We start from the raw sequence: 22,795 nt of genomic DNA on the forward strand, positions 1-22,795 counted from the left end.
TTTTGGTATTTCATTAATTCATCTATTGTGATTACAATTGCCAGCTGGGCAATTTTTAATTTCAGCACAAGCCAACAAATCGTTTCACATCAAAGTTAAGCACACGCCCACACACACAAGCACATTTATTAATTTGTGTGTATCCTTGCGAAAGTCAGGCCAAAGCGAAATCGGCCCATTTGCTTGCTGAGTTGGAACGCTGAGTGCCGTCTGACGGCCCTGCAGCAGCAAAGTAGATCAAGGCAAGCTTTAGCAAAAAAAAAGGAGGGAGATAGAAAGACACAGAGAGAGAGAGAGAGAGAGAGAGAGAGAGAAACAACAACAGATTTCAACTGAAATCGTAGGTCCAACATGAACAAGCCAAACTTCAGCCCGGGCTGTGCGAGCGCAGGACGAAACAGGACGAGTTGCTGGTGACGTTTGAGCCTCGGTATTTATTACAGGGGCTTACAAGTTTTTTGGCCCGGCTTTTGTCAGATTCGGCTAGCTTTATTTGCTTTTTGTCTGTCTGCGTTGAACTTTTCAGCCCGGACAGCCAGGACAGGGTAAGGCAATTTCGCAGGCTTTATGATGCGATCGTTGGGCCACTTTCGCTTTCGCTTTGGCTTTGGCTTTGGCTTTGGCTTTTGGGTATCATTTCCTGTTTATCGGGGCGACGGCACCGTTTGACAAATATGCGGCGTTTCGGGCTCCTGGAATGCGGTCAGTGTAACACTTTGGAGCACATTTAGCATTTCAAATGGGCCGCCAATGGCGGCAATGTGGCCAAGTTTACAAGCTGCATATATTTTCTTGGGCCAACTTTGGCAATAAATTTTAAGTCTAGGTCTGGCCGAAACTTTTTCGGGTTGGCCATTGTGCAGCGCGGCACAAGAGTGACTGTCGCCCCTTTTGCCCGACTCGAGGGAGCCCGCCGGACGCATTAACAATGAAATTTCGAGCAACTAACTTAAATTTGAAGGCACCGCCATTCTGCACACTGACACAGACAGCCCTCCATATATGTATGTATGTATGTATGTATATCCGAGCACATATCCTCTGAAGGCCATGTGCTCAATGTCCTTACGAGTTTATGTTCGTTTTGTTTTCCCTTTAGTTTCGTTCTTGTTGCTGTTTATTGTCGCGTTAACGGCAATTTTCGTGCATAAAGTTTTATTCTCGTTTCGGTTTCGATTTCGATTCTTGTACGTTTCATTTAGCCTGGCAGTTGGCGCTCTTTGCGCCCCATCAGTCTGAGTCTGAGTTTTTGTCTAACTATGGGTGTGTGTGTGTGTGTGTGTGTGTTGCCTGTTCGTGTCACTGAACGGTAAATTCAAATTAACATTTAATTTATCGCTGTCACCGTTATGGCTGTCGCCTGTCATGGTACCCTTGCCTTCAGCCTGTTTGCCGAGCAATGTTTCGAGTTTATTGAGGAAACTCGTTTCGCTGATTTGTGCCTTAAACAGTGCGACGGCTGTCAGCCTTGCGCTCATATTTGGCAGGCGCTATCAACAAGCGAAAAGGACATGCGACAGCACAAAATGTTGGCAAAGCCAAAATGGCCAGCAGTTGACGTAGATGGGCCCAGCTAAGCAGCAGAGCTGGGAATATTGCTGAACATATGTTGTAAAATTTCTAGGTGTGTTACTCATTGATTATGTTGTATAAAATTAGCAGAAAATAATAAAAATATAAGAAAGAAATATATCATTATATTAATATTTTATTCAATTTGTATAATAATAATATTAATATTATAAATAATTAAAATTATTTTTTTTTTTTTCTTTTTATATATTATTTATTTTATATAAAAAATTCAATGAAAATATTTTTTGTAAAATTCCTAAATTTTTAATATATATTTTATATTTTTGTCTTCTTTTTATTTAGTACTATTTTTTTTAATATTATAAATATTTATATATTATATATTTTTATATATTTTATATTATAAATATTTATATCTACTACCGTTGCATTCTTGGAAGCTTTTAGAAATCTGTGAAATTTCTAGAACCCTTAAATACCCAAACAGCTTTTGGTGTGCGCGTGGAAAATCGGTTAGTCGACTGATGTTGTGACTAAGGCCAGAATTGCGAATATCGCTGCTATCACGAGCACACAGTGCGGCTACGTGACTTTTTCGCCTGTGCCATTTGTCAAGCGAGTCGGGCGAGATGCCGCATAACAGAGTCGCGGCGCCCGAGTTATTCCAAATGGTATCTGAGGCTTGCTGCACACAAGTTTTTCATTAAAGGAACAAATTTTAATTTTAATTAGACCCAAACGAGGCTAAGTACAGTGCGAGAGAACAGGGCGCATGCGATTAAAGCGTACTCCGGCGCACACATCACGCACCACACACCTGCCATGGACCACGCCCAGTTAGAAAGACCGCGAGGCATTTGAGTGCTGTTGCCGAGAGTAGTGCTGGGAATTTGTGCCACAAACATAAAATGTTGTCGAGCACGCCGTGTTGCACATAAAAGTGTGCAGGAGCCGAAACGTGAAGCGACAGCATTACGCATTCAGCAACACCTCGCTGTGAGATAGAGCCGTACAGTGGAACCAGTTACAGTGGGACAGGTACAGCTGCACGTGTATTCACATTTTGCCGCTTTACAATTTATGCACAAAAAGATACAGTCGATGCTCCCTCCCCTACCCAGCCACATGGACGTTGTCAGTTGGGTTCTCCTTTGCAAAGAAGAGAGAGAGGGAGAGAGAGAGAGAGAGAGAGAGAGAGAGAGAGTGAGCGAGCTGGCAATAGCTGCATTCAATTTCAGTGAAAAGCGTTGCACATTCAATGGCTGCGCCTTGCATTCGCCTAGCTCGGCTTTGGAAAATGTCTCTCATCTCGACTATTGCGGCGACACAAATGAATGCGGTTTGGTTACGTTGCAGACTGGCAGAGCATTTAAGAAATGGATTTATCCAATGTGGGAATTTGTCACAAATTCATTTAAACACTTTCCCATCAAATCAAATGCTGTTCACATCAATTTCATCTAGTTGCGTCTGTAAAACGCAAAGACAAATTTTTAACATTAAAATGGAATTATTTTGATCATTAAGTCTTTCAGGCAGACAAATATTAATTTGAGCTTAAATTCAAATGTCTTTAAATGTTTTCAATATGCTCTAAAATATAATACAAACTTATCCTTCTTCTTGTTAGAGCTTCCTTTTAGCCAGCCCTATCAGAAATGAAGCCAAGCAAGCTGCATTCATATTTCTTTGAGCGTAAAATGTATGAAATAACTGCCTGAGCTTAGGCTTAGACTTAGGATATATGGCTACAGTCTATGGTCTATGGTGGCATTCGCGAAAATATCTGCCATCTGAACAAAACCGCATTTACCAAGCGAAATAGTTCTAGTCTAATGCTTGGCTGCTGCGCGATGCTCAAGTGAAAAGCGCGTGAAATGCGACGTCAAGCCGCAAGTGACAGACAATCTCCGTGTATTAGATGCAGCAATGTTGTTGTTGTTGCTGGTGTTGCTGGTGTTGCTGCTGTTGTTTTGTGGCTTTTATGGGTGCTGTGGGTGTTGCTAGAGCAGTTAACAGTAAAGTTGACGCAAGTGGCGTTTCGAGCTGACGCCAGCTCAGACAGGCTGGATGATGAAAAAAAATAAAAGTCAAGCGTCCAAGTCCTCAGCGAGAGAGAGAGAGGGAGAGAGAGAGGGAGAGAGAGAGAGAGAGAGGAGGCGAGACAGGTGGCAGAGAAATGGGTAAGAAACAAAGTAGATAACATTCATAAAAGAGCATCAACATCGGCCGACCCAGCCCCACCTGTTCTGCCTGGCTATCGTTGGCATTCTGAAGGCTCTGACTTAAAGCATTTTGTTTCTTCCATCACTCACTCAGCTCGTTGCAAGCCAGCTCCTATTTATGGACAGCTCAGACAGCCAACAAATAGTCGCTTGGTAGCTGTAGCTGTGCTGCGTTTTATTTGCTTTTAATTTCTTTTCAATTTGAGCAAAGTGCTCAGGGTGACTGCAATCGGGCAGGAAAATACCTGTTGGCAGTCGTCGACTGCGTCATGCAACGTTGAGTAAATGCATCAGCTAAGGGCAGACAAATATGCAGGGCAGCACAAGCAGCTGTAATGGCTGTGGAACCCAATTTAAATCAACATATATGTATATACTCTGCATTTTCCATTTCAGCTGCTCGAACAATGCGCAAATTGAGAGTATTCTCTCTTTGGGAAGAAATTGATATGTCCAGGCACCGACTGACGCAGCTCAATATATATAAATCATATATTTAAGTGAAGGAATGGAACACACAATTCCGCTTTTCATATTTGCTGTGAACACCCCTACTGCAAATAAACAGGTCAACAGCAGCTGCCGCAGCGGCAGTTGAACTGTGTAACAGTCAGAGAGCAATGGGCCATCATAATATCAAACAATTTATCATCGCTAAATATCGCGACACAGTTTTCGCACGCTGCGGCCAGCCGACAAAAGTGTCAAACTCGATATTGTCGAGCAGCAGAGCTAATTGCATTTGGCCCGAAATTTGTGGGCGTTAATTATGCGACCACAAAACGCTTATGCGATAATTTAATGTGTCAAATTTAGTCTACGATATTAAAAACCACGATAAGCAAAAAAAAAAAAGGCAGCTACAACAACAATTTGAAAATTTAAATGCATGTAATAAAAGCTTCAATTCAGAGCTGTCAAAAATATTCATGTAATTTATGGATTTTTGTTTTATGACAGCTTTTATTAAAAACTAGCTAAAAAGTCGGTTTTACTTTTATATATATACATATATGGAATGTGCTTGTACTGTGTTTATTTTTAACTTTATAATATAATATAATGTACGCATAATATATTTTACGTCTTATATTAAATTAAGCAAGCTGTATTTACGACATAAAAATATAATAAATTATTTATAGTACGTGTGAAATAGAATATTTTGAATAGCCGCTTGAGTTATAATAGCGCATGAATAATAATGAGCATTCATCACAATAGCGATACGATTTTCCGAATAGCGTTTGAGCCGAGGTCGAAAAGTTGTTATATACATACATATATATATTATACATGTAACTTTTGTTTCTTTAAACGAACATACATTACAAAGCCTGGGAAAATAGCATAGCAAAATGCTGTGTAAATTGTTATATGATGATATTATATAATATAGTATACAATCTATAGACATAAAGCATAAAATGAAGCGTCATTAACTGACGATTTGTATGTTTGAGCCATGAATGAGTATTATTCAGTCGGAAATACCCATAGTTTGCGAGCTATAGCTATAAGGATTTTATTTCTATACTATTCTGTATATAAATACAACATATTTATACTCTGTATATTCAATTGCAAAAAAATTTAGGGTACAGAGAGTCGTAGTTCCATTAACTGCATAGGAACAAAAGTCTCTCAGGCAATTCATTTAGCTCTGATATATGCTCTCTTAAGCATAAATACAGAAAAATCAAAAAATATATATTTGAACATAAATTACACGTATTTGGACATGTTTACGCGCCTTTGGCTACCCAATTGGATGCGATTTTTATTAATTTTGGCTATCTTTAAAATCGCATTTGTGCTCAACGCCCGAACGTTTTCGAGTCGGGCAATAATATTTATTGATTTTGGTTTTCGGCACATTTGCAATGGAGGCCGCATCACGAAATATAAATGTTATGCATAGCTGAACATGTGTATATACATACATGTATATATATATGTATATATAGTGTGTAGCCAGAGGCGTAACATTAATTAGCAAACTTGAACTTTGGAACCTTTTGAACTGGGGCTAGCTAGCATTTGGATCAGGTAAATTGGCGCAGGGGACTCGAACAAATGCATTGCAATGTTTACCTAATGAAATTACAGTTTTTGTTGCCAGATTGTTTGCTTTATTGAATTAATTTGATATCCTGCAGCATATGGAGAGGGTCTGGCTGTCTGGCCTGCGGTCAAAGAGGCTTCTGTTTGCTCACATTTAATTTTCGTTTGCGGTCTGCCCTGTTACGCATCAACCAGCTGACGTGCAATAGTTTTCCTCCTTTATTTTTCTTTTCGACACTAATTCAATTGATCTGAATGGGAAACCTCATTAATTGGAGACTGTAAGCGCCGTGTCAATGCCCACACAATGTGTGCATGTTAATGCCATAATTAAACTTAAATGGGCCTCATTGGTGTCGACTTTATAATGCAGCAAAGTACATAATATGAAAAGCAGAACATAATTCAATATTCATTTCGCAATTTGCTGCCTTTGTCTATTCAAGTGATTGGAGCAATGCAACTATAATTTGATTAAGCCACACACACGCCCACACTTGCGGCTGCTGGCGAGAATCTGTCAGCTGGCAGGCCAACATTTACGACTTGTCAAATTTGCACAATTTTCATAATTTACATCTGTGAGCATTTCGCCATCCAGGGCCGCAACGGCACGGGTCACATTCCTAATGAGTTTTTCGTGTCAGAGGTCGACAACAGCAGCTGTTAGGCCCTAGTGTGATAGCTGGAACCTTAAGGCTCACAAGAAACTACTTTTACTAAACAGCTCCAGACAAAGCAGGCAAGTCCCATTAAATACGTATAAACATATATAAACATATGCAAATTCATTTCATTTTCAACTCCCGCTACAAAGCAAACTGTGCTCGGTAATTGAAGTGTATTTCGCTTTGTAATTCATTGCTCAGTAATGCTTATTAACAAGTGAAATTTGAAAAGTAATCTTAAATATATGAATGCTCAATAGGCAAATGAATAGAGTATATTGATTGTCTGCATTTATTGAAGGCGGAAAACTTTCGTTATTGAGTAAGAATCTAGTATATCTAGTCGAAATTTGTATTAATTATTATATAAATTAATATACATATATATTATTTTATTATTATATTAATATTATCTATACAAATATTAAAAACCTAATCTCCTAAGTACAAGCAGACGAAGGCCGTTTAATGCCCTAGGTTCAAAGAAGGCTTATCCAAGCATTTCAATCCTATGAAGATGACTCAAGGCAATCCTGACAACCATCTCATGCCGACTAATCAATCCATTTTAAATAAAATTTAAATATGAATGCATGATCTATCTTTGCAATAACGGCTTAGATTTGATTCATATTTGAGGCATCCAGCTATGACTCCCAACATTTGATTTGCAGCAAAAAGCAATTGTTGCAGCTGGATTAAATTTGAATTATTAAAAATCAATCGAGCCATATTCTCTTGAATCGCATTCACCTGTAATGAGTGGCTTAAATTGAGCTGAAATACAAATATAGGTTTATTTTTCATATATGCATCATATGCATAGTACATCTATTTCTATATATATTTATAAAATGAAGCTTTAAGCTAAATTGAAAATATTTTCCGTATATTTTGTACATGTTTATTTTGATTATATTTTGTTATTTATATCGAAAGCAATGAACGTGAACAACTGCCGCTGCTGCTGCCCCCGCTGCTGCTGAGGCCAGTCGGGAAGCTCATAAGCTGTCAATTGATGCCGTGTGGCCTGGGCATTGACTGTGAAAATTTAGCCACATCGCTGATGAATCGCATTTAATGGCCATAAAAAGGTTCGCCTCGGCTGTAAAAAGCCCCTCGACTCATTTGGAAAGACAGCAGCGTGGAGTCGAAGCCGGCGACTAAATGTGAATCTCTCGCTGCTAGACAATGGATGGCTGGTGGGTGGTGGTGGAAGTGACAAAAACACCGAGAGTTAACTGCTGACACTAAATGGCGTAAGGCAAAAACAGTTACTAAATCTGGCAACAACAACAACGACAATTGTGTTAATACAAATTTCATTTCACTCTGAATACGCTACGTGCTTTGTATGCTAATTGCATTGCAGGTCTAACGAACGTAGCAAAAATTACGCTGCGAACAATTAGGAAAGCAGTCATCAGTCATTGGCTTGACGAATGATAAACCAGCCCCTAATACACGTCTACACACACAGAGAGAGAGAGGGGGGGGGGGGAGAGACTGTGAGATTGTCTGTGGGAACCCAGGCAAAAAATCTGTTCGCATTTCATATAAATCAACGCTCAATGTCAGCCAATGTACAATTTCTAATTAGAACCGGAGACATAAAAATCACTGCAACTGCCAAGAGCAGCGACTGTCGGTCAGTCGCTCTTCCTCTTGTTGTTGTTGTTGTTGTTGTTGCTGATGACGTAGCAGTCAGCGAATGTTTGCCGCTGACTGAGAGAGGGGCTTGACTTGTTTGCGGCAACAGAATTGATTGGCTGACTGATGAGCCACAAAAGAGGAAAGATAATCGTGTCGCCGTGCTCCTGGGCAATCGCCAGCATGTGAACTGTGCTGGCATGAATCGAGCAGCGCTTGCACACTGGCACGTGGGTGCATTCAATTGTGGGAGAGGGGGCGGAGAGGAGGATGGGCACTAGTGGCGTCAGATTTACATGGACATCATGACTAAATGATGCACAATCGTCAGTCAAATTTACAGACACACAAAGAGAGAGAGGGTGAGAGAGAGCGAGCATTGGCATCGCTCATACGCCGCATTGCACATGCCGCTGCAGTCTCAATGTCAGAGCCCGAGCCAGATTCAGAAACGAGCGACATATGAGCGCTTCATTTCAGCCTGAAGGTGCAATCAATTTCTCATCGAGCTTTGTGGGCCGCTTATCGCATTAACAAAGGGCAGTCAAAATCAATTACCAAGCCGAACGCACAGTGCTCAATAAATGGGCCAGCAAATTGATGGCATTGTTACTGCTTCTGCTTCTGCTTCAGCTTCTGTTTATGTTTCTGTTTTGAATTATTGTTGCCAATGTGACGTAAAGCCCAAGAGCCGAAATACATTTTTGGTTAATTGAACGCAGCATAATGACAACAACGGCAACGCTTGCTGCCCCGTTCAACTGAGGAAGCGCTTTATATGTGTTTGGGGCCATGAACTTGAGCCACACAAAATTAAATGAAAACACTTTAACAAGGCAGCAACGGCAGCAGTCAACAACAACAACAGCAACAATAACAACAACAACAACTGAGCAGAGCAATTAAATGAAATCAAATAAAAATACCAAACGTAAGTGAACGCCACTGAGTATTTTTAGTGCAGCGTCGACTGCGCCGCTGGCAGAGACCTCTTCTGGCATTTTCATGTGCATTTTGTCTCGAATAAATCATTGAAGAGCTGCGCGTACAGCCGCACAACGACTGCCGAATGCACTGCATAAAGGAATGCCAAAATGGGTAAATTTATTAATTTATTATGGATTAGAATACATAAAATTAAATAAAATTTTTTTTTAAAAATACATAACAAAATAAATCGGAAAATATATCTACATATGAAATATGCATAAGAAATAAGAAATAAGAGTATCAAAAACTTTTCAAACCAATCCAATCTAATGGTATTTTTCTTTTCTGTAAAAATATAAATTTAGTTTGAATTTTTTGAGTGAAATCAAGCAAAACTTTTAAATCGAATTCAAATATAAAATGTTCAATTAGAGGGGAAATCAAAAATACATTAAATTATGATCAATATATGAAAACATTTAATTTCATATAAAAATTGTTTATTCACTAATGAAAACAAAAAACAAACTTGTTATCCAATTGTTTATCAAACACTTTAAGCAACTGCTCTTAGACTTGAAGCACTTATTGCCAAGTCTCAAGTTTTATAAGTGCAGACAAGCTGAAGAGCAGTTAGCACGCTTTATATATCTGAAACTATCCTCGAAACAATTCGCTGCTGCTCAGCCGAGCAAAGCAAAACTAAATCAAGCTCGAACCAGAAATAGTTGTCGAACTACAAAAGTTGACTGAGTGAGAGCTGATAACAGCAGCAGCCTCGATTTCTGTTGCGTTGATAATAGAGATGTCGGTTAAGCATTTCGTTACGCTCTCACACCCACAAACACACACACACACACACACATATATACTATGAAACTAGTAATGAAACGCACTCGCACTTTGCATACCAAATGCTTAAGAACTTAATATGTATAAATTTGTATAAAACGAACACAAAAGCATTATTATATACTTATTATATGCGATGAGTGAATAAAATAATGTATGTATATCTACATCTGCACACACGTATGTGTGTGTGTGTGTGTATGAGACTGGCATCTATGAATTTCAATTGCGGTACGTGTTCATATGTGGCTCGCGTTCGACGGACCGCACGTAGTCGCTGTCGCAGTCGCAGTCGCAGTCGCCGTCAGAGTCTCAGTTGCTGTCAATGTCTGCTGATTACACATGCACTTATAAATAGAGCGACTCGGAAATTCAAGCTGCGGCGCCCATACATCACTCATAATAAGCTAAGCCCGCAGTCAGCAATTGCTTTTGTGAATGAATGCCGCATGCAAGAAGCTCTGGCAGCAGATGAAGGTCTGATGCAGCGGCTATTGATGTCACACACTGCAAGAACAAGCGTGTAATGTCGGATCGAATGAGGAGTTTTGCAGCCAATTGGCCACAGGGCGTATGCATAATTTCATTAAATAAGTTAACATGCGTAGCTCAAATTGAATTCAATATTGTTCAGCTTCTTGCTTGGACAATTCATAAATGCCGCTCGGATGGCGGCAAATATTTGAATGTATAAACGCCCGGTTAATAGGGCGTTGCAAATGACTCATGTGGCACGGCAATTAAAATAAAATTAATTGATGAAAATTCCATCACGTCTTAATTACATTTGCAGCCAGTCAAACGGAAAGCAACAGCAGCAAACACGGAGGCTGCCGGCGGCCATCGCCGTTGCACTTGATGCAAAACGACACCCAGGGCGCGCTCCGATGGCAACAGCTAAAGCAACAACAGCAGCAACAACAACAGTAACAACAACAACGACAGCAATAATGATGACAATAATGACAACAACAAGTCGCTGCGATTTGGCGAACGGCATATGAAATCATGTGTAGCCAGAGCGCATCAGCAGAAATAAATAAATATATATAAATATATATATTTATAGGTTTATATATGGCAGCTATCTGTGATTGAGTTGATTATTAAATACACATAACAAATTTATTATTATTAGGAAAAAGTGTCGTAAAAACTTGACCTTAGCTGCAATTGCATACAATTTCTGCTCATGCATATATTATCTATATATGTATATATTATCTATGTAGAACTGCATTACTTAACACATGGTCAAACAGAACAACAAATTCCCAGCTATCAAGTTACCTTACACTTGAATTCATAATAATAATAAATAATATAAAGCACTTGCACAATATTTTATTGAATAATAAAAATGAATTCTTTAATGTAGACGTAAATTGTTATTTTACATATTAAGATTATTTAAGTATTCAAAGAAAATACCCTGTTTTTTCTGTATTAAATTGAAAATTAAGAAAAAAAAAATACAAAATAGAAAATAAACTTTTTACTTATGGGAGATGGGATGCTATATAAAAAAAAAATTAAAAATTTTCAAAAATGTTGGCAAAATATTCAAACGTAAAGTACAAGGTATCTCGGAGCTGGGCACGCAAAATTCAAGCCTTCTTAATTGTTTATCAACACTATTAACAGTTGTTTATTGTGCAGAGTCAATTTCAAAAATATTTGCGGTTTGTGTGAATAAACTCGCAATGCTAAAGGCTGGGCAACAACTGTTTCAATTACGAGTGCATAAAAAATCATCTGCAACAGATGTCAAATGCTTTTCGGCTGTGTTTCAGGTATATTTCCAGCATTATTGCCAAATATTATGCGCGGCAACTCTCATTGGAAGTGCCCAGGGGACATTTGAGCTCCATAAACTTGGCGCTGGCTTCAGCTGCCGCCATTGTCAATTAAATGTAATATGTTGTCGTCGTAAAGAGGCAAAGTGTTCGGTCTGGCTGGCTGACCAGGAAGGAGGGACCTCCATCCACAACTGCACAGTCGGCCAATTACGGCCGATAACTATGCGGGATATAGGGGCCTGGAAGTGGCGTATTATCTACGCATTACGATGCGCACGCCCAACTTTACAATGTATTCCCCAAAGCACTTGACACGGCCAGCCAAACCTCCGATAGTCGTCGCCCTGTCGCTGGCTCGTCTTTTCCCAGAAACCATTCAAAATTCGATTCAGCCATTAATGGGCCCATAGAATAGATAATTGGCCATAAAGCTCGTCTACGGCTGCAGCTGGCCAGGCATATTAAAATATGGTTTGCCGCTGCCAAAGGCGATGTCATATTCGTTTGCGAGGCTATATTTGTTTGCGGCGATTGCCACAACAACAACAACAACAGCTGAACCATTTGCTACACACTCGTACGAGCCGCGCCAGTGCTTCTAATGAGTTGTTGTGCTGTGCTCAGGCGTTTTGGCAACGCATTGCGGCTTAATGAAAACAAATAAACACAATGCGGCTTAGCATGAATGAAGCCCATGTCGGGCCAGATAAACGTGAGGCCAACAACAATGTTCGAGCATGTGAATGAATACACAAGTGCGAGAATACACAGGCAGCTCGACTGCCAGCTACCCAGCGAGTTCTCTTATCTATGAACATGCTATTTGGCATGCGCATGACAATTACAGGGTATCGGAGGGGCGAGCAAGGCAATTGAATGAGCTGGGAGCGACTGCAGCTCAGCTGCCCCTATCAGATCTTGTACGAGCCAGCCGAATAATACCTGTCAAACAAGTTTGATAAGAAGATTTTTCACAGCTGATATGCCGGCCTGTGGCTGTGGGGTGAACAAATCATGAATGATAATTAAAATGGGAAAACTTACACAAATCGATGTGAAATATGCTCTGATGATGGAGTGGAATTGTTAAGTTGCAGCGCTATCATCTCATGCATGCCAATCACAATTATTCAAAATTAAGTTCAATTAAGTGTGATTAAATCGAAATTATCAGCTAATACTTTTAATTTCAGTGCAAATTAAAAGGCAGATTTTCAAGATTATTCTCTGAGAAAAAGCTTAAAATCAAGAGATATATTTATACTCTCTACCGTAAATCACATTCCCTGTCTATTAAATAAATTTAAATTGAAAGTCTCGCTTGCAAGTAATCAAGCCTTTTCTTATTTATTTTTTGCTAATGAGCAAGAGTAATTTAACTGATTTGCGAGAAGGTATTATGTTCATTATTGATTATTCCCCCCTCCTCCTGGCTTCTCACTTTACAACTTGCATCCCTTCCATCTAGGAGATTTTTGTTTTTTTTTTTTTTCTTTTTGTTGCATTGCATTGCGAGAATGACGTTTGCACAATATTCAATTAATTTGACTTGGCGTTTATCGTGTTCTGTCGTGTTTTGGCTGTTGCAGCCGCACAGCTGCTGGGCAAAGTCAATTAAGAGTCGGATATTCATATTCACTTTTGTATTTGCTTTTGTTTCTGTACTTGTGTTCGATGTGCTCACTGTGAAAACAAACTCAAATTTGTTGTGCTACTCGGCTGGCTTCTTGAACTTTGACAGCAGCTGCGTCGAATTGTGCTGGCAAGAGCAGACTCGAATCGAGAGAGAGCAATAGAGAGTGAGAGAGAGAGAGAGTGAGAGAGAGAGTGGGGTAATTTGAAGCAGAACCTTAAGCTATAAGCCTGTCTAGCAAGTGACCCAATCCCACCTGCCCCCGGCCACAGCCCTCAGCTCACCTTTCAGCCGACCCGGCTGAGGCTCGCTGGTTGCATGGCAAACTAATTAAAAGTTGAGCGATTTTCTTTGACTGCAGATAGGTTTCATTAAAGTTTTTTAATTCATTTGCATTGCCAAGTTCTGCTGCAGTCTGGGCTTTAAATTTTCATTTCGCTGTGGCACTGCGCGATTTGTTTTCAGCACTTGTTGTTGTCAGATTTTGTTTTCTTTCTTATTTTATTTTTCAGTTCAGCTTGCTTCTGTATGTTTTTAATGCGCTGCACGCTTGGGTGGCCTGGGAAGTTATTTTAATTTAAATGCTGCAGTGGCAAGTGTGCGAAATATGGAATAGCCGGAACAGTTAGCACTGCTTGTCGCTGTTTTCGTTTTCTCGATTAATCAGGCCGCTGGCTGGCTGGCTTTGAGCCGTAAGCTGCAAACCTGTTACGCATTTTCCGAAATCTGTCCATCTGCCTTTAATCTGGCTTTGGCAGAAGTCACTCTGCAAAGTTTGTGGCCTTTTGTTTGCTTTTCATTTCCAAATCCTTTGCTGCAGAGTGTTTTCAACTTGGCTTTTTATATTATGCTTTGCAGCTCTTTCTGTGTTTTCACATCTTCTTCATCTTCTTTTTTTTCGGCAGGCAAAGCGCATTTTCTGCTCAATGCTCAGGTGTTAAACTCACTCAGTTAGTTCTTGTTTTATTTTTTGTTCACACCCTTCCTGGCCCGGCCAGAACAACAGATATAGCAAAGGACTCTTTCAGCCGCCTGGCAGCTTTTTCTCATTTGCATACTTTTCAACTATTTTGCATTTTTTTACGGGTTTTTTTTTCTGTTTTTCATTCAATTTTTAGTGAGGCGCTGCTTCTGTTTATCTCCCACTGAGTGCTGGCAGCCCGAATTTTCGAATTTTGGATGAGCCTCATAAAAAGGGTTAAATGCCACGCTCCAACAGACTCTCGGCATAAGCGAGCAATCGCCCAGGCCCGTATCTGAGGCCAACCCTCGTCTACGCGGCGAGGCGACCCACTTTAATATTGTTTGCAATGCATTCAATGCGAACCACAAAATGGGACAGACAAACCACAACAAACGCTCGACGCTGCTGCAGAGACCACAACCGCATCCAAAGATATAGTTTTCCGAATTAAATTTCTTGCTTCTTATGGCAGCTCAGTATTCGCAAGGAGAGTCTAAACTTGGAGAGCTTTAATGTGAGTGCAATGCAACTCTAATTTAAAGGGTATTCGAGTTGTATCTCGGCTGTTGTTTATAGCCAAACTGGTTCAATTTTTAGTATTTGTTTATAACTTACTCTAGCTCTATAAGCAGTAAACTTGCATAACTGTTTTATAGGCCATAACTATTTACACTCATTGCTTCTGGGCTTTTAGGTAACAGACATAAACTTTGACTGTAAACAAAAGTTGGAAGTCAATAATGAGCAAATAAAAGCAACACCGACTCCCATTCCATTTATGGCCTTACCGCTACAGGGTATCTTCAGGTCGTCCGCTACTCGCTAGGGCCGTTCTAACCGGCTTGTAAAACTTGCATCGCATATGAAAGCCAATGAAATCAAGCACATTAAGCGGCTTATCTGCCTATTGACAACGTTCCCATTAAGGCAAACACTTTTATTCCCGCCGTTTCGATTGGATTTAATGAATTCCTAGTGTCACAGTGCTAACAATATGTGTGTAGTCTTTAGCTGGCTGGTTTCAATTACCATGCGACCTTTGACCTATGCGGGCGGGCTGCGCATTATGAATTGAATAATTAATGCAGTCGCTTGCCAATCGATGATGATTTGCCTATCTGCATTCAAGGCCAGTGCGAGTGCCATTCAGCTGAGGCTTCACTGCGCTAGATGCGACAATTGTGCGGCCCAATTAACGTTCAATTAATCCCATAAATTTCGACACGAGCAATAAGGCAGCTGAATGGAAAATTCCAAAACTAAAACTAATTCAATTCAATTAATTGCACTGCAGATGCAAACCGCAAGCGACTCAAAGGCGAATGCAGCTATGTGAAATATCTCATCGATCTTATCTATGCGGTGTCTGTTGCAAAGAAACCGCATTTGCCACATGCCACATGCCACATGCCAGCTGCCAGCTGCTTCGATAAGCCAAATCAATGAAAGTTTTTCTAAACAACTGCTGCAAGCGCTTGGCCCTGACATCCACTTGAAATGCCGCCTCGTCCGCCTTTAACATGTGTCAAAGTGTGCGCTTCATTGAGCTTTAAATATTTGATTTGTTTTTCACATATACACCCACACACACACACACACGCATAGCAATATACTCTCTTTAGGCGGGGCAGGGTCTGTCTACGGTTTCTGCGGTTGCCTGCTGTGTAATCTGAAACAGCACCACACAACGGGCCACCACACTGAGTGCTGTATGTATACGCACACAGCTTAGCTTAGCATAATTGTCATTGACAAGTTTCGAAAACGTTGTAACCGAAGTTAGCGCCAAATATTTCGAAAAGCACGAAGAGGAAGAGCTTCAGTGGGGGCGACTATGTTTCATATGCTGAGCAGCCGGGTGCTGGGGTGGGCTGCTCAGATGACAGGCAATTAAAAGCATAAGACGCAGTGGCCCCCAAAAGAGCCGCCCTGAAGTCGGCCAATAAATCAGCGCTGGCCGACAGGACAAGGACATCAAATGGCCAGAGCGGAACAGAGGACAGGCAATTGGCTGCCGGCCATGGAAAGAGTGTGAACTGAAAATGAAAGCACAGCGCGTGGCATGTGGAGCGCATAAGACAACGACGGTACATCGAATTCAATTAGAATTCTATTTTGTGCGATTCGCCTTCGTTCGTTCGTTCTTATCGCTTGCAGCTTTTCTAATCAAGCGAACAAGCGGGCGAACGAGGCTTTTGTCGGGGCATTTCCTTTGGCTCTGAGTGTCTTGAAGTTGTGCAAAGGCTGCCCGAGGGCCACGAAATCAAGTGGAAGGAAAATGCTCGCCCTGCCGCTGGATTTTCAAGCTCAACCTCATTTCGGTGAGCAATGCCCGCCTTCGCCTGTGGTTTTTTGTCGACAATTTTCTGCCTTACTACACATTTGATAGCTGGCTTTGACGACAACAGAAGCAGCAGCGGTGAAAAACAACCAACAACAACAACAATGTCAACGACGACGACATCCTCTGTGTCTACGGCGGCATTGCTTTGAGAACGTACTCGTAAATTACATTGGAAATTCCTGGGCCATTGATGTTGATTGAGCAAGAAATTGCCGACAACGCCCTGGCAGACGCTGGCCCGTGCTGCCGCTCTCCGGCTCCAGCTCCGGCTCCGGCTCACCAATGTGCCGTGCGTGCATTTTAAAGCGTTGCTCAACACTTGTCGCCGTCTCGTCGGCAGCTTGAGGCGCGTGCGGCTTGTGGCTGGATCTGTTTTAGCTTCAATTTCCGATACATGCATGTCGCCACGCCACAGCTCACACCCGACGCCCACCCCGCCCCCGGTCGCCACAACTTAGCTCACGGCGACTCAAACTAACATAATTAATGAGCCAACAATGCGGTCTGGCCTAGCTGTAAACGGTGCGTGTGGGGGCGTGGCGCTGCGTGCTCGTAATCCCATTTAAATTGCATTTCCAATAAAAGTTTACGAGCTCTCTCATTCACTCTCTCTCTCTCTCTCTCTCTCTCTCTCTCTCTCTCTTTCTGTCGCATTGCACAAAATGCAAATTACTATGCTGAAAAATCAATTGCATTAATTGCGCTTATTCCATGCTGACGACATTTTATGCGAACTGAGCCGTGCGTACTTCCGTTTCCGCCCGCCCAATGCCAATGGCAATGGCTGCACAACATTTTATATCTCACTGCCATGAAATTAGGAATACATTTTACGATTCAGCTTGTGGCTATGCAGCTGCTGAAATTTTAAATGGTTTCTCTAAAACAAAATACTTTTTTAAAATATATAAATATAGCTGCATGGAGAGAAGGTCATGACTGAGCATAGAGTACTATATAATGCGATATATGAGTACTATATAATAATAATATTATGCTCATATATATAAGAGACTCTAATCATTTGTTTTATCATTATGTTGTAGCTTTACACAACTGCTCGACAATGAGATACCCCGCACACTATCAAGAGCTGACAGCCAATGCAATAAATCTAAAATCTGCAGCTGCTTAATCTAAGGTATTCAAGTGAAACTAAGTTTTTAATATATAAATTTCCAATCTCTAAATGAAGTCATATGGATGGACGTAGCTCTAAAGACTCCACCAGTCATCCTAGACGGGAATATATATATATTTACTCTAGCCAGTCTGCCACGCCTTCTGCTTCCTGTTACATACATTTCAATCAAACCATTATATCCTAAAGCTCCCCTACCAGTGCTCTATCCAGATAATAATTCCCAAGTGCTTTCAAATGGTGTTCACATACATTATTAAATTCAATTCAATTTACACTCTCTAAAATGTTAAATGCTCTCTGGAGCATCTTATCAGGCAGCGAATCAAATTCAGCAGAGTATAATTAATAATAATTAAAAAAAAAAATAATAATAATATAAAATAAAAATAAAATTGATTTCTGAAGAGCTAAAAATGTTTAGCTTCACTCGGCTTCCTCATCAACGCAACGTTTTTGATTCTACAAACTCTGAATTAAAAATGTGTTTCTCACATACATACACGAAAAGGTTAAATGATTTAGCTGTATATAATATAACTGGTCTAGGAATCTATTTCAATTGGTCAAGCCTTATCAATTGATTCAATTCAGTGAATTATTCAATGATATCAAAGAGTACATTAATGCCAATTGAAAAGAGTTGATGGAATGACCTCTGCAGTCGGCTTATAAATAGTATAAAATCGAGCACTTATTTTTAGTTTATATTGCTTACCATTGAGTCGGATTCTGGTTCGCGATGCTGCCGACTTTTGTGGCGCTGTCACAGCGCGTCGCCTTAAGCCAAGTCAAGAGCTGACAAATCATTTGATTGCCATAATATTCACACACACAAGCCCATTTTAAATGACAGGCGAGCTGAAAAAGCTTTAATGGAATTGTGAGCAAATACACCAGCAAACGCACACACACATACACAAAATGGATGACAAATTTGAATGTGAAATCTTCAGAGCTTTGGCCACGCTTCAAAGCGCAGACGCTGCCAGATTGAAATGCAAATCGAATAAATAGAAAATAAATAGAAAGCATAAGTAAACAAAGTCTTTCGAGGCACACACACAGGCAGCAGCAAGACCAAGGCGAAGGACCTTTAAGGCTGCGAGTGTGTGTGTGTGCGAGTGTGCGCGCGTGTGCGTGTGTGTGACTTGAAGTGTGGCCCCAGGCGTACAAAGCAAAGCAGCCGGAATCGCTGACGCTGCGTGCTGAACAGCTTAAGTCGTTATGCGACAACAGTTTGAACGGCGCTGCCTCAGCCTCAGTCGCAGTCGCAGTCGCTGCCAGGCTGAGGCAGCGGCAATATCAACACTTCCGCTTTGTCGTTTAGTCGAAGCAACTTTGATTGCATCGCCCGGGGCGCTCGGCGTTACAAATGTGTGCAGAGCAATGTGACTTGGCTTATGACTAGAGCAGGCCTGAGTGCCTTATGGCTTTCATGGCAGTCGTCGTGGCTCGGCTTTATGAGTTGGCTCAGTTACCGACGCGTCGCTGATATTTGGCTGGCAGCTTGGACCTGATGCCATCAGTGGGTGTTGATGACAGTGTGTGTGTGTGTGTGTCGGTGTGTGTGTGTGTGAGCTTGTTTGTTGCAATCACTTAAACACTTGCGCTTCTACCACATTCTGTTGTATTTGACATATACACACATACACACACATACACACACATATATTCAGTATTAGGTAATTAGAACTTTGCGATCGTTCGAACGTGCGCTTTTTCGATATTTACGCGACAAAAACATGCAAACACATTTTATGTCGAATTCACACACAGAAATTATTCAAAACTAAATGACAACAAAAATGCAATTGCACAAAATATAAAATATTCACACACACGCACACACTCACACACACACACACACAGCACAACAATTGCACATGTTTGTTTCTATGTACGTTTTGTATGCCATTAAAACTAGCGTACTTATTTCACTCGTATTTTTTCTGTTTCGCTTTTGTTGTTGTTGTTGTTTCCTCTTTTGAAGGCTGCTCGCGGCGGCTGCTCTTCGGCTGTATTCATTGCATTTGATTTGCACCGCATACTAGCTGCGTTTTCTTATTGCACTTAGCGAATCGGCGCGCCGTGAATCGCCGTGAATTCAGGGCCCCGCAGCGGAAGCGGAACGCGAAAGCCAAGCGTCGCCCGATGACCGTCGCTGCGTATACGCAACGGCACGCGCGCGCGTCTTATACATACGTAAATATAGCGTCGATTTACCGTTGCAGTGTGTCAAATGCAACAATGTGCATTCGTTTAGCCTAACTGTCGATAATGTGGGTGTCGACGCTGCTGCTGCTGCTATTGCTGCTGTTGCTATTGCTGATGTTGCTGTTGATGCTGTTGCTGCTGCCGCTGTCGCGCGCCCAGTTCCTCTCAACATACGAAAGCGAATGAGAACGTAACTACGACAACGACAACGACGTGGCAGCACTGCAGACGGTTAACAGACGAATGAACTGCCGAATTTGTGTGAGCGCCGCACGAAGCCCGGAACAGGGCCACTCGCGCTCAGAATGTGCACAGAACCAAGCGAGTTGAGTGACGAGCTGCCTCGGCCTCGGCATGGGCAACGGCATCGGCATCGGTTGAGAGTCGTTTTAGAATGGCGCGCAGGTTTCACTCAAAGTTCGCTCAGTCACTCAATGAATGGCGTGCTCTGCCTGCTCTGTTAACGCCTAACAGCGCTCGCAATGTAATTTACATTTGCATTTACATTTACATGAACGCTCACCTTTACAGTCTGTTTGCGCATACGAGGCGTGGGACGTCGCGCGGGCTGGCGGGGCGAATTGGGTGGGAACTTTTTATGGCATCGTTGCCAAATATTATCAGACAAATAAGCCTTCTGTCTAAGCCATTAAATACATGGCAAATTTGGCTGTCAACAGGCGGAAAACAGCAAAAACTTTTCACAACGAGCCCCTTAAAAAAGTTGCCCAAAAGTAAATTCCAATTAAAATTTCAACGTAAATGCCACAAAATGTAAATTATGCGTAATGAAGTCGTCCGCGTTGGCAGCGGTGCCGTCTGTCGGCAGCGTTTTTCCTGCTGCGGTTGCGGTGTGCTGCCTGTCAACACCCACACACTCGCACATACCCACCTACTGCACACACACAAACACACATTTACAAACATAAAGCGCACAATAACCCTCTTTGGCTTTGTGTCGCAATGTTTGCTTTTAGCTGACGCGCACGGTCGCTCACAAATCCTGTCAGACAGACAGCGCTGCCAACGAAATGTTCAAGAGGATGCCTTGTCCGAATCGGATTCCAACTCCGACACCGACTCCGGGTGAGTCTTGGCTGTCAAGGTACTGGAATTGTCTTGAAGCTCACGCTGCGGAATCCTTTAAGGATACCATAAATATTCCAGCACACTGGCAAACCAGGCAGCATGCATTGTACAAATTGATAAGCACACACACACACACACACACGCACACACACACCCACACAAATATTCGAATCGCCGCCTTCACCCAACTCTAAAACAAGCAATTTTGACATCAAACGTCAACGACTCACACACACACCTACATCCACACGCACACACTTGCGACTGTCAGCCATGATGGGCGTTTCGAACCAATAGCGGCTACACATGGGACTATTAGACTTCAATAAATTGAATTTGCACAAATTTCAAATCCCACAACTCGCCCAGCCCCCGAAATAAAGAAATGTTACGCCCGCAGCATACGCAACTTGCATCCACAAACAAATCAAACAAGATACGTATTAAAGTCAAGGAAATAAAAAAAAAAGGAACGACTGTGCATACGCCGACGAGTTGATACTCTTGAAGGAGCTAAGGGAAGCTCGAAAAGGTTTCCTTGTTTTATATTTAAATTAAATTAATGCTGTGAAATATTCCATGAATGTGATACTTGTAATACTCATTAGTAGTAGAAAATAATTTTAATATTATTTAAAAAATATGATACAATATATATTTTAATGAAATGTTTATTATTGACAATTTAATAATTAGAGAACAAATTTAAATCAACTGAATATGATAATATTTATAAGTATATTCATATACATACATATTGTAATATATTTATTTAATATTTTAGTGTTTTATTTAGTTGTAGACAATAAATTAGATAGCAAAATAAATCTAAAAATATATATTTCAATCTTTTATATTTTTCTGCTTATATTCTCTTACAACAGTTTACTCTTAAGGCATTGAGTTCACTGATATAATATTAATAGAAATAAATAAATAATAAATAAAATAAATAAAAAAGTTATATTCTGTGTATAAAATAATAAATAAATAAATCAATAAAAATTATAAATTCATTTTAAAACTCTAAAAAAAAATTTACAAAATAAAATAAAAACTTTTTTATTAATTTATATCCCTTACCATCTCATTTAGGTAGAAACTGTTCATATAAAGAACTAGATTATTAAGAAAATCTAAAACATTCTGAAACATAAATATAAATTTAAAAAATGTTTACTTATGTGAATTACATTTTTATTAGAGCTCATCGCCTTCTAAAGGGGGACGATTTATACTGTTTTGCTCTAAATAAATATAACATACATCTATATATGTCCCATTGCATGTAATTGGAGCATTGATAAGAAGTGTTTTATATGCTTAGAATGTTCATTGTAATGCCAATTTGACTTTAATATTGCAGAAAAAATCATTCCAATGAACTGGCTATTAACACAATTTTCATGGAAATCTACAGAAATAATTTTCACTTTATTTTATTTATTTTTTGTTTATTTGTTCATCTTTTATTATTCGTTTATAAAATTAAATTGAAAATTGATTTATCGCCCTTTTTTTTATATTTGTTAAGCCCTTCGGCAATTAGTAGTTCTTTTCCACTTAATAAGTACTTATTAATTTTATTGATGCCCATATATATATTTAATATTTTCATTAAATATTATAATGCCATGTACTCGTGTGGAGCTGAGCTGAAACCAGTAATTCGGCTGCACGCAT

The 22,795-nt window shown here is 40.4% G+C and overlaps 1 protein-coding gene across 1 annotated transcript in view; it reads right to left on the minus strand.

Annotated features, from left to right (window-relative positions):
- The window catches only part of Octbeta2R (Octopamine beta2 receptor), a 47,150-nt gene extending 26,819 nt beyond the window's left edge, over positions 1 to 20,331 (minus strand). The window contains exon 1 of the mRNA XM_018113653.3: positions 20,033 to 20,331. The gene's annotated coding sequence lies outside the window, so the exon portion shown is untranslated. The remainder of the gene's footprint in view (positions 1 to 20,032) is intronic.
- Positions 20,332 to 22,795: the final 2,464 nt, after the last annotated feature.

Source organism: Drosophila navojoa, chromosome 2 (genome assembly GCF_054131105.1).
Source record: "Drosophila navojoa isolate 15081-1374.11 chromosome 2, UAZ_NAV_1.0, whole genome shotgun sequence".
NCBI classification, from domain to species: Eukaryota; Metazoa; Arthropoda; class Insecta; order Diptera; family Drosophilidae; genus Drosophila; species Drosophila navojoa.